Source organism: Megalobrama amblycephala, linkage group LG19, assembly GCF_018812025.1.
Source record: "Megalobrama amblycephala isolate DHTTF-2021 linkage group LG19, ASM1881202v1, whole genome shotgun sequence".
Lineage (NCBI taxonomy): Eukaryota > Metazoa > Chordata > Actinopteri > Cypriniformes > Xenocyprididae > Megalobrama > Megalobrama amblycephala.
Window position 1 is genome coordinate 2532241 of NC_063062.1, and position 13453 is coordinate 2545693.

A 13453-nucleotide genomic window follows, 5' to 3' on the forward strand; every position below is an offset into this window, starting at 1 on the left:
GTCTTTGTTTATTTTTTATTTATTCTTTTCATTTGATATTTCAATTGAACAAGACATACTGTTGTTTATAAGGTGTTATTTTCTTTTTCCATTTCAAGAGTTAAGAAAAAAAAAAATCTAAATCTTATCTAATACTTACCCTTGAGTGGTTTTTCCCTTCTTTTTTTCCTCCAGAGTCGTACTTAGTCTTCTGTAACTGGTCCAAAATTAATTTAAATTGTCTTAAATCTGACATTTTATAAGTGTGCGTATTAGGAAGTAGAACCATTCAATATTATACAACACATTCTCACTTGTGAAATGTAATCCCTTGCTGTCTGGTTTTTAGATTTCTTTCGTTTGAACATCCATACGCAAGCACAAAAGTCCGGCATCATCCATGAATTCAAAGTACAGGCGGAGATAGAAGCGTTACCTAGCTACTTGCTATGACAAGACCCCTGTTCCAAGATGGCGGCGGTTTTGATGCATGCTTAGAACCCAAAGGCAAAGACTATAGAATAACAGTTTTGGAGAATTTGATGTTTCCCTATTCAAATCTGTTTGAATGGGGAAACATCAAATTCTCCAAAACTGTTCGCCAACCTTATGATTAAATTTCATATTTGAAATCACCAATGAAATCTAACAACAACCATCTCATAAATTTAGTTTCTAAACGCTCGAATCATGACAAAAAAAGTGTATTTTTCAGGCTGGATCAAGCTAATGCGCAGACCTAAATGCGCGTCTCTTCGGAGGCGCGCGTCTGACTGTTTCTATAGAAACCGGTGATTCTAACGGCCACTGAAGGGACGCGATGACTTTACCAGTCGGCGATTGGAAAGTCATAGACTACCTCGCTATACAGACATATTTTAAAAATTCATAAAAATATGAAATCATTTTATATGAAATATGAAATTGTTTTCTACAAACTCCAACTGATTCTTGTTCTAGATCTCCCCAAGTACCACTGTGGTGATTTTCATGTTGTTTTTCTGTTTTCTTCTTTAATAATTATATGTAAGTAGCGATAGTTCATTCGAAGTTTACTCAAGTGGAAGAATGTGACTAATAAACTTAGGCCTACTAGCACTATGCATTATATTTTTAAAAAGTAGATTATCTTAATATCAAAACCTTAAATTTTCTCTGGACTGATAAATACATGTCTGACCATTGGAACGAGCCAAAAAAAAAAAAAAAAAAAACTAGAAAATCGCATTCATGACGATTTATGGTGATTTTATTTCCGTTTGACCTTTGCCTACATTGACGCTGATGCATTAAAGAGGAGGGGCTCCCCTGTTCCAAGATGGCGGCTCTATTGACGCATTCGTTCCAATGAACTGCCGTAGCCAAGACGACATCTGTATATCTATGACTTTGTGATTCCCATATTCGTCTTGGCAACGTTATAGTGGTACGTCTCTGGAACGTGATGAGTCAAGTCAAGTCAAGTCAAATTTATTTATATAGCGCTTTTTACAATTGGTAATTGTTTCAAAGCAGCTTTACATATTAGGAGCACAGAAAAAAGAGAAATGGTTAAAAATAAGCTGTACAAGCAAGCGTGGTAATATGTAACATATACAAGATGGTGCTACATTAAGCCAATGTCGGCTGACTCCCAGGGGTGGAAAAAACCCCCTAGGAGAAAAACCCAGCGTGCTAACACTGGGAAAAAAGTCCTAGGAGGGAAAAAAACCCTTGGAAGATATATATAATATATGTAAATGGATATGGAGATCAAAATCTGAATTATACATTTTTATTATAGAGATTAAAAATAGATTATATATAAATATATGTAAGCGGATACGGAGATTTAAAAATCTGAATTATAGATGCAGCCAGAACTGGATCAGTAGGCCCATTGTCTCCTGGGCTACGTTGTAGTCAGGTCCAGACACAGGTTCTCCATCTGATCTGGATACGGCCTGGATCCAGCACCCGGCAAACCTCAGGATAAGCAGAGAGACTGATATTAGCGTAGATGCCATTCTTATTCTGATGTACAGGTATATCTAGTGTTATAGGAAATGTTCTCGGTTCCGGCCGACCTAATTATTGCAGCGTAACAATCCTTTAACGGATTTGAAAAATGTTAATGTATTGATAATGTGTTATGTGTATGCAAGAGCAAAGAGATGTGTTTTTAGTCTAGATTTAAACTGACAGAGTGTGTCTGCTTCCCGAACAATGCTAGGAAGATTGTTCCAGAGTTTAGGTGCTAAATAGGAAAAGGATCTGCCGCCTTCAGTTGATTTTGATATTCTGGGTATTATCAACTGGCCTGAACCATGAACCAACTGTTCCGCATTTGTCATTGAGAGCATATGTCGTAATTTAGATATATTTTTTAGATGGAAGAAGGCGGTTTTACAGATACTAGAAACATGACTTTCAAATGAAAGATTGGTATCAAAGAGCACACCCAGGTTCCTAACTGAGGACGAAGATTTAATGGAGCACCCGTCAAGTGTTAGAGAGTATTCAAGGTTTTTTCGTGAGGAAGTTTTTGGTCCAAAGATTAGGATATCAGTTTTTTCTGAATTTAATAATAAGAAATTTCTTGTCATCCAGTTTTTAATGTCAGCTATGCATTCTGTTAGTTTTGTGAATTTGTAGGTTTCGTCAGGGCGCGAGGAAATATAGAGCTGAGTATCGTCAGCGTAGCAGTGAAAACTAACACCATGCTTCCTAATTATCTCTCCTAAGGGTAGCATGTACAGAGTGAAAAGCAACGGTCCTAGTACTGAGCCTTGTGGTACTCCATATTGAACTTGTGATCGATACGACATCTCTTCATTAACTACTACAGACTGATAACGGTCAGATAAGTAAGATTTGAACCATGCCAAAGCAATTCCACTAATGCCAATATAGTTTTCAAGTCTTTTTAAAAGAATGTTGTGATCGATAGTGTCAAAAGCAGCACTGAGATCTAATAACACTAATAGAGAAATACAGCCACGATCGGATGATAAGAGTAGATCGTTTGTAACTCTAACGAGAGCAGTCTCAGTACTATGGTATGGTCTAAATCCTGACTGGAAATCCTCACAGATTCCATTTCTTTCTAAAAAGGAGCACAGTTGTGTTGAAACTGCCTTTTCTAGTATCTTTGACAGAAAAGGTAGATTCGAGATTGGCCTGTAATTTACTAAATCTCTTGGATGTAGTTGAGGTTTTTTAATAAGAGGTTTAATAATAGCCTGCTTAAAAGTTTTTGGCACGTATCCTAGTGTTAACGATGAATTAATTATATCAAGAAGTGGACCTACGACCTCTGGAAGCATTTCTTTCAGTAGTTTAGTCGGCATTGGGTCTAACATACATGTTGTTGATTTTGATGATTTGATAAGTTTAGATAATTCTTCCTCTCCTATAGCGGCGAATGATTCTAGTTTTACCTCAGGGACACTACAGTGCACTGTCTGAAGCGAAACTGTAGACGGTTGCATGTTTATAATTTTCTCTCTAATATTGTCAATCTTGCAAGTAAAGAAGTTCATAAAGTCATTACTGCTGTGCTCTTTGGAAACGTCAGCAGTTGAATCTCTGTTTCTAGTTAATTTAGCCACTGTGTCAAATAAGTACCTAGGATTATGTTTGTTTTCTATTAAGAGATTTGAAAAATAAGTAGATCTAGCATTTCTTATAGCCGTTCTGTACTCAATCATTTTTTCTTTCCACGAAAGGTGAAAAACTTCTAGTTTTGTTTTCTTCCAACTACGTTCATCTTTTCTCACAGCTCGTTTTAGAGCCTGAGTGTGCTCATCATACCACGGCGTTGGATTAGTTTCCTCAATCTTCTTTAGACGTAAAGGAGCGACTGCATGTAATGTGCTGGAAAAGAGAGAGCCAATAGTTTCTGTTGCAGCATTGAGTTCTTCTAAGTTGTCAGGTATACTAAGGCGATGAAACTGCTCGGGGAGATTATTTATAAAGCAATCTTTAGTGGTAGAAGTGATGGTTCTACCATATTTATGGCTGGGTGGTGGTTTTGTAGCCTTGGCTAACTGTATTATACACGACACTAAATAATGATCTGATATATCATCGCTCTGCTGTAGAATTTCAACAGCATCAATATCAATTCCATGTGACAGTATTAGATCTAAGGTATGATTACGACAATGAGTGGGTCCTGACACGTGTTGTCTAACTCCAATAGAGTTTAAAATGTCTGCAAATGCCAATCCAAATGCGTCTTTATTATTATCTACATGGATATTAAAATCACCAACAACAAGGACTTTATCCGCAGCCAGTACTAACTCTGATAGAAAATCAGCAAATTCTTTAATAAAGTCTGTATGGTGTCCTGGTGGCCTGTATACAGTAGCCAGCACAAATGTCAACTTACATAATGTTACATAAAGCACCATCACTTCAAAGGAGTTACATTTGAAATTCTTTTGAATGATTCTGAATATATTACTATAAATTACAGCAACACCTCCCCCTTTGCCTTTCTGTCGAGGATTGTGTCGATAGTCATAACCTTGAGGACTAGACTCATTTAAAATAATGTAATCGTCTGGTTTTAGCCAGGTTTCTGTCAAACACAGCAAGTCTAGTTTATTTTCTGTGATAATTTCATTTACAATAAGTGCTTTTGAAGAAATAGATCTAATATTCAGTAGCCCAAGCTTTATCATTTGTTTATCTAATTTATCTGTGATTTTCATTTTTTGAACATCAATTAAATTTTTACCCTTAAAAGGTTTCGGAAGTTTTTTGTATTTACTAGTTCGAGGTACAGACACAGTCTCTATGTGATAATATCTAGGTGAAAGAGTTTCTATGTGCTGTGAATTATTTGAGTTCTGTGACGTGAGGCAGCTAGCAGACGGTCGGTTTAGCCAGTTTGTCTGCGTACTGATCTGGGCCCTGGTTTGTCATGTTTCAGCTCTAAGACTATTTGCCAAATTTCTAGATAGAAGAGCAGCACCATCCCGGGAGGGATGAATACCATCTCTTTTCAACAGATCAGGTCTGCCCCAAAAGCTTTTCCAATTGTCTATGAAACCTATATTATTCTGCGGACACCACTTAGACAGCCAGCCATTGAGTGATGATAACCTGCTAACTATCTCATCACTCCGACGAACAGGAAGAGGGCCAGAACAAATTACTTCTGCTGACATTGAATTTGCGAGTTCACACACCTCTTTAATGTTAATTTTAGTGATCTCCGACTGGCGAAGTCGAACATCATTTGTGCCGACGTGGATAATGATTTTAGAATATTTACGTTTAGCATTAGCCAGCACTTTTAAATTTGCTTTGATGTCAGGTGCTCTGGCCCCCGGCAAACATGTGACTATGGTGGCTGGTGTCTCTATTTTCACATTCCGTGTAATAGAATCGCCAATAACTAGGGCACTTTCAACAGGATTCTCAGTGGGTGCGTCACTGAGTGGGGAGAACCTGTTTGATGTTCTAATCGGAATGGAAGAGTAGTGTTTGTTCTTACCACTATGCCGCCTCACAGTTAGCCTGCTGCGTGGCTTCTACAACCGGAACCGAATGTGCAGTGTTTACTAGGCTAGTCGCATCCAAAGCAGTATCTAAGGCCCTTTCATTCTCACTATCCTCAATTAAAGTTTGGATGCGTGTCTCTAATTCTGAGATTCTCTCTGTCAGCCTGACAATATCCCTGCATTTATCACATGTGTAAGTCTCACTGCTGACAGAAAGAGCTAAGCTGTACATGTTGCATTTAATACACATGATAATCGTCGGACATGACTGACCGTGTTTTTGTAGAGTAGTCTGTCTGTCGCCGTCCGAAAAGCTGCATCGCACACGGGACTCGCTAGCTGGATGTCTCGGTCGCTTGCCGGTGCCTGGGGCAAGGGTTATGTGCGGGACGCTGTATCTCACGGTGGATCTGTGAATGCCGGGCAGCAAAGTCTCCACAGCTTCCCGATCTGGCGAGGACAGATCAGAATAACATACATCGGATAAATCTGCCATTAGATCGACAAGGAAGGTTAGTTTAGAGGAAAAAAATAGACGGTAGCTAGCAGGCTAGCGGGCTATGGCTGACACTAGGTGATTACGCTGGTAGATTACTAGTAATAAATCGTTCCGTTTAGTAATACTATGCAATAGGTTAAGTAATCTAGTGAAAAATAAGAAAGTTATATTATGTGAATAGGAATAAAGAGAAGGATTTAGGATAAACTCCACGAAGCTTCGAGCGTAGGTCAGACAGCAGGCAGGCAAAACACTGAGCAGAGAGGCAGACAGGAGCAATCGAGCTAGACAGGAGCGATGAGTGATGAGTGATGAGTACGTTTCAATGACCAAACTGGAACGTTATAAAAACGTAACCGGATCAGCTCATATTAGTCGCAGTGACGTCCCAAATAACGTTCTAGTGACGTAACTCTGTGATTCCCATATTCATCATGTTGATGTTATAGTGGTACGTCTCTGGAACGTGACAATAACGTCTCAACGACTAAACTGGTACGTTATAAAAACATAGCCAGATCGGCTCATATTAGTTGCAGTTACGTCCCAAATAACGTTCTAGTAAAGTAACTTTTTGATTCCCATATTCGTCGTGGCGACGTTATAGTGGTACGTCTCTGGAACGTGGCAGGTACGTCCTAACGACCAAAATACCATGTTGACCTTTATTTTTAATATCGAATTTGCGCCTTTACTCCGGGGCAACGGATCTGTCCATAACTTTAATATTCATGTGAAATGATAAACTCAAACATTTCATTCTATGTGAAAAAAACTTAGAAATTCTGATGGTTAAAGGGAAATGTATTGTTTCAATACCTTTACAAATCAATATGCAGTGGAAACCAATATAAACCCTCTGATAGATTCTGATAGAAAATGGGCATAAACACTGCATTAATTTAATCATCAGCATGTATTCAGTGTTACTACAGTGTTACAATTACTAAGCCAGTACATTTGAACATTACAGATTCAAGTGTTACCAAGTTGAGTACAGAAAATTGAACACATCAATTCATAAGTCAATGAATGAATGTAACCAATGATTAATAAGTTTTATTCTTTTTATTGAAAAAGTTAGTGTTTTATCATTAGAGATGGGTAGCCTATAGTTAAATAATGATTTTTTTAATTAATGATGATATGAGTACTACTGTCCATAATTTGGCTCAAAAGTAACAAAGATAGAGATTCAGCAGTTATTACTTTATTATTTGCAGAAATATTTTAAACTGTTTCCTGTATGAGACAACTGCTACAACTATATGACAGTGATGTGCTTTAATACAGCTTTACTTCCAGAAAATATCACAATTACCAAAGACTGTATATGTAAAAAGGTTCTCAAAAGCTAAAAAAATACAGAATGAAATTCATAAAGAGTAAAAGATATATATAAAAAAAATATAGAGATTTTTAGCAAATAATACTTTTGCCTACCTAAATATACATCAACAGTTTTTGTTCAAGAGAATTTGAGATCTCTCATTACCGTGTCCTCAGCTGTGTAGAACACTCTTGAAGTGGTGTTTTCTCGCACAAGCCATGAAGTGGTGTTTTGCAACAGACCTGCTCAACACTGCTGCCTGCTGTGCTGTCTGACCTACGCTCGGAGCTTCGTGGAGTTTATCCTAAATCCTTCTTTTTATTCCTATTCACATAATATAACTTTCTTGTTTTCACTAGATTACTTAACCTATTGCATAGTATTACTAAACGGAATGATTTATTACTAGTAATCTATCAGCGTAATCACCTAGTGTCAGCCATAGCCCGCTAGCCTGCTAGCTACCGTCTATTTTATTTCCTCTAAACTAACCTTCCTTGTCGATCTAATGGCGGATTTTTCCGATGTATGTTATTCTGATCTGTCCTCGCCAGATCGGGAAGCTGTGGAGACTTTGCTGCCCGGCATTCATAGATCCACCGTGAGGTACAGCGTCCCGCACATCACCCTTGCCCCAGGCACCTGCAAGCGACCGAGACATCCAGCTAGCGAGTCCCATGTGCGATGCAGTTTTTCGGACGGCGAGGGGAGTCAGACTACTCTACAAAAACACGGTCAGTCATGTCCGACGATTATCATGTGTATTAAATGCAACATGTACAGCTTAGCTCTTTCTGTCAGCAGTGAGACTTACACATGTGATAAATGCAGGGATATTGTCAGGCTGACAGAGAGAATCTCAGAATTAGAGACACGCATCCAAACTTTAATTGAGGATAGTGAGAATGAAAGGGCCTTAGATACTGCTTTGGATGCGACTAGCCTAGTAAACACTGCACATTCGGTTTCGGTTGTAGAAGCCACGCAGCAGGCTAACTGGGTGACTGTGAGGCGGCATAGTGGCAAGAACAAACACCACTCTTCCGTTCTGATTAGAACATCAAACAGGTTCTCCCCACTCAGTGACGCACCCACTGAGAATCCTGTTGAAAGTGCCCTAGTTATTGGCGATTCTATTACACGGAATGTGAAAATAGAGACACCAGCCACCATAGTCACATGTTTGCCGGGGGCCAGAGCACCTGACATCAAAGCAAATTTAAAAGTGCTGGCTAATGCTAAACGTAAATATTCTAAAATCATTATCCACGTCGGCACAAATTATGTTCAACTTCGCCAGTCGGAGATCACTAAAATTAACATTAAAGAGGTGTGTGAACTCGCAAATTCAATGTCAGCAGAAGTAATTTGTTCTGGCCCTCTTCCTGTTCGTCGGAGTGATGAGATAGTTAGCAGGTTATCATCACTCAATGGCTGGCTGTCTAAGTGGTGTCCGCAGAATAATATAGGTTTCATAGACAATTGGAAAAGCTTTTGGGGCAGACCTGATCTGTTGAAAAGAGATGGTATTCATCCCTCCCGGGATGGTGCTGCTCTTCTATCTAGAAATTTGGCAAATAGTCTTAGAACTGAAACATGACAAACCAGGGCCCAGATCAGTACGCAGACAAACTGGCTAAACCGACCGTCTGCTAGCCGCCTCACGTCACAGAACTCAGATAATTCACAGCACATAGAAACTCTTTCACCTAGATATTATCACATAGAGACTGTGTCTGTACCTCGAACTAGTAAATACAAAAAACTTCCGAAACCTTTTAAGGGTAAAAATTTAATTGATGTTCAAAAAATGAAAATCACAGATAAATCAGATAAACAAATGATAAAGCTTGGGTTACTGAATATTAGATCTATTTCTTCAAAAGCACTTACTGTAAATGAAATTATCACAGACAATAAACTAGACTTGCTGTGTTTGACAGAAACCTGGCTAAAACCCGACGATTACATTATTTTAAATGAGTCTAGTCCTCAAGGTTATGACTATCGACACAATCCTCGACAGAAAGGCAAAAGGGGAGGTGTTGCTGTAATTTATAGTAATATATTCAGAATCATTCAAAAGAATTTCAAATATAATTCCTTTGAAGTGATGGCGCTTTATGTAACATTATGTAAGTTGACATTTGTGCTGGCTACTGTATACAGGCCACCAGGGCACCATACTGACTTTATCAAAGAATTTGCTGATTTTCTATCAGAGTTAGTACTGGCTGCGGATAAAGTCCTTGTTGTTGGTGATTTTAATATCCATGTAGATAATAATAAAGACGCATTTGGATTGGCATTTGCAGACATTTTAAACTCTATTGGAGTTAGACAACACGTGTCAGGACCCACTCATTGTCGTAATCATACCTTAGATCTAATACTGTCTCATGGAATTGATATTGATGCTGTTGAAATTCTACAGCAGAGCGATGATATATCAGATCATTATTTAGTCTCGTGTATAATACAGTTAGCCAAGGCTACAAAACCACCACCCAGCCATAAATTTGGTAGAACCATCACTTCTACCACTAAAGATTGCTTTATAAATAATCTCCCCGAGCAGTTTCATCGCCTTAGTATACCTGACAACTTAGAAGAACTCGATGCTGCAACAGAAACTATTGGATCTCTCTTTTCCAGCACATTAGATGCAGTCGCTCCTTTACGTCTAAAGAAGATTAAGGAAACTAATCCAACGCCGTGGTATGATGAGCACACTCGGGCTCTAAAACGAGCTGTGAGAAAAGCTGAACGTAGTTGGAAGAAAACAAAACTAGAAGTTTTTCGCCTTTCGTGGAAAGAAAAAATGATTGAGTACAGAACGGCTATAAGAAATGCTAGATCTACTTATTTTTCAAATCTCTTAATAGAAAACAAACATAATCCTAGGTATTTATTTGACACAGTGGCTAAATTAACTAGAAACAGAGATTCAACTGCTGACGTTTCCAAAGAGCACAGCAGTAATGACTTTATGAACTTCTTTACTTGCAAGATTGATAATATTAGAGAGAAAATTATAAACATGCAACCGTCTACAGTTTCACTTCAGACAGTGCACTGTAGTGTCCCTGAGGTAAAACTAGAATCATTCGCCGCTATAGGAGAGGAAGAATTATCTAAACTTATCAAATCATCAAAATCAACAACATGTATGTTAGACCCAATGCCGACTAAACTACTGAAAGAAATGCTTCCAGAGGTCGTAGGTCCACTTCTTGATATAATTAATTCATCTTTAACACTAGGATACGTGCCAAAAACTTTTAAGCAGGCTATTATTAAACCTCTTATTAAAAAACCTCAACTAGATCCGAGAGATTTAGTAAATTACAGGCCAATCTCGAATCTACCTTTTCTGTCAAAGATACTAGAAAAGGCAGTTTCAACACAACTGTGCTCCTTTTTAGAAAGAAATGGAATCTGTGAGGATTTCCAGTCAGGATTTAGACCATACCATAGTACTGAGACTGCTCTCGTTAGAGTTACAAACGATCTACTCTGATCATCCGATCGTGGCTGTATTTCTCTATTAGTGTTATTAGATCTCAGTGCTGCTTTTGACACTATCGATCACAACATTCTTTTAAAAAGACTTGAAAACTATATTGGCATTAGTGGAATTGCTTTGGCATGGTTCAAATCATACTTATCTGACCGTTATCAGTCTGTAGTAGTTAATGAAGAGATGTCGTATCGATCACAAGTTCAATATGGAGTACCACAAGGCTCAGTACTAGGACCGTTGCTTTTCACTCTGTACATGCTGCCCTTAGGAGAGATAATTAGGAAGCATGGTGTTAGTTTTCACTGCTACGCTGACGATACTCAGCTCTATATTTCCTCGCGCCCTGACGAAACCTACAAATTCACAAAACTAACAGAATGCATAGCTGACATTAAAAACTGGATGACAAGAAATTTCTTATTATTAAATTCAGAAAAAACTGATATCCTAATCTTTGGACCAAAAACTTCCTCACGAAAAAACCTTGAATACTCTCTAACACTTGACGGGTGCTCCATTAAATCTTCATCCTCAGTTAGAAACCTGGGTGTGCTCTTTGATACCAATCTTTCATTTGAAAGTCATGTTTCTAGTATCTGTAAAACCGCCTTCTTCCATCTAAAAAATATATCTAAATTATGACATATGCTCTCAATGACAAATGCGGAACAGTTGGTTCATGCATTCATGACCTCAAGACTAGATTACTGTAACGCTCTACTGGGTGGTTGTTCTGCTCGGCTTTTAAACAGACTACAGTTGGTCCAAAATGCGGCAGCTAGAGTTCTTACTAGAACCAGAAAGTATGACCATATTAGCCCAGTTCTGTCAACATTACATTGGCTCCCTATTAAACATCGTATAGATTTTAAAATCTTGCTACTTACTTATAAAGCTCTAAATGGTTTAGCTCCCCAATATCTAAGCGAGCTCTTGGTGCATTATAGTCCTTCACGTCTATTGCGATCTCAGAATTCAGGCCAGTTGATAATACCCAGAATATCAAAATCAACTGAAGGCGGCAGATCCTTTTCCTATTTAGCACCTAAACTCTGGAACAATCTTCCTAGCATTGTTCGGGAAGCAGACACACTCTGTCAGTTTAAATCTAGACTAAAAACACATCTCTTTGCTCTTGCATACACATAACACATTATCAATACATTAACATTTTTTCAATTCCGTTAAAGGATTGTTACGCTGCAATAATTAGGTCGGCCGGAACCGAGAACATTTCCTATAACACTAGATATACCTGTACATCAGAATAAGAATGGCATCTACGCTAATATCAGTCTCTCTGCTTATCCTGAGGTTTGCCGGGTGCTGGATCCAGGCCGTATCCAGATCAGATGGAGAACCTGTGTCTGGACCTGACTACAACGTAGCCCAGGAGACAATGGGCCTACAGATCCAGTTCTGGCTGCATCTATTTTTAAATCTCTGTATCCGCTTACATATATTTATATATAATCTATTTTTAATCTCTATAATAAAAATGTATAATTCAGATTTTGATCTCCATATCCATTTACATATATATATCTTCCAAGGGTTTTTTTCCCTCCTAGGACTTTTTTCCCAGTGTTAGCACGCTGGGTTTTTCTCCTAGGGGGTTTTTTCCACCCCTGGGAGTCAGCCGACATTGGCCTAATGTAGCACCATCTTGTATATGTTACATATTACCACGCTTGCTTGTACAGCTTATTTTTAACCACTTCTCTTTTTTCTGTGCTTCTAATATGTAAAGCTGCTTTGAAACAATTACCAATTGTAAAAAGCGCTATATAAATAAATTTGACTTGACTTGACTTGACTCTTTCTGACAGTGTTGCGGAGGTAGATGATGGAGAGCTGTGAGAGAAGAGGAAGAGTGTCTGTCTTACAAGGTCTTCTGGGGCAAGGATTGGAGGATGGTCTCTATATATTCACTTTGGATCTTTGCAAATTGAAAGCTGAAAAATAACATGTTATTGTAGTAGCTATTGTAGTCAGGTGTATTGCTTTTGTTAAAAAAAAGGTATGAGGAAAGCATGTTTAACTTACATGTTCCTCCTCTTCTTCATCCTGAGCTGCACTGTATATGGTCTTCAAAAAAATGATCTCTTGATCCTGGATCCATCCAGTCCACTTTGAAGATGATTTGAATGATGTTGTTGTATCTAAAGGATAATGACATAACATTACATACATGCCGATAGCAGCACCATTAGTCCAGGACCTTATATCAATATTTAGAACAAGTCAGAAACCAATTTAATGTCCATCCCTGCTTAGTGCTTACAATCATCAATGTCTTGTTGTTGCTGCACAGGCTGCTTCTCCTCCAGCTGCTGAAAATGAAGGACAGGGTCTTCTGAGGCCTCTGTAGACTGACACTTCCTCTTGATCACTTCATGGAGGGCTGGTGCAATGTTTTGCTGTGGAATGAGGCTCCTCTTCAGCTCTCTATCTTCTGTCTTCTGCAATAAAGAGTTCTTCTAGTGCCGAGTCGGACTCAAAGCAGGACTGGAGCAGGCTCTGGAGAGGATTCATGGACTGGAGTGGGCTCTGGAGTGGATTCAAGGACTGGATTTGATATGTGTGCAGTCCACACACACCAAATGGCTGTGGCCATAATGGCCAGT

General features: G+C 38.6%; 1 long non-coding RNA gene across 1 annotated transcript; it reads right to left on the bottom strand.

The window, feature by feature from the left end:
• Positions 1 to 12553: 12553 nt before the first annotated feature.
• LOC125254438 lies at positions 12554 to 13250 on the bottom strand. Its single transcript, XR_007181664.1, has 3 exons — positions 13111 to 13250; positions 12873 to 12988; positions 12554 to 12781 (listed from the first exon to the last, which is right to left on the bottom strand). It is a non-coding gene; the product is annotated as an uncharacterized LOC125254438 (long non-coding RNA).
• Between the last annotated feature and the right edge of the window lie 203 nt (positions 13251 to 13453).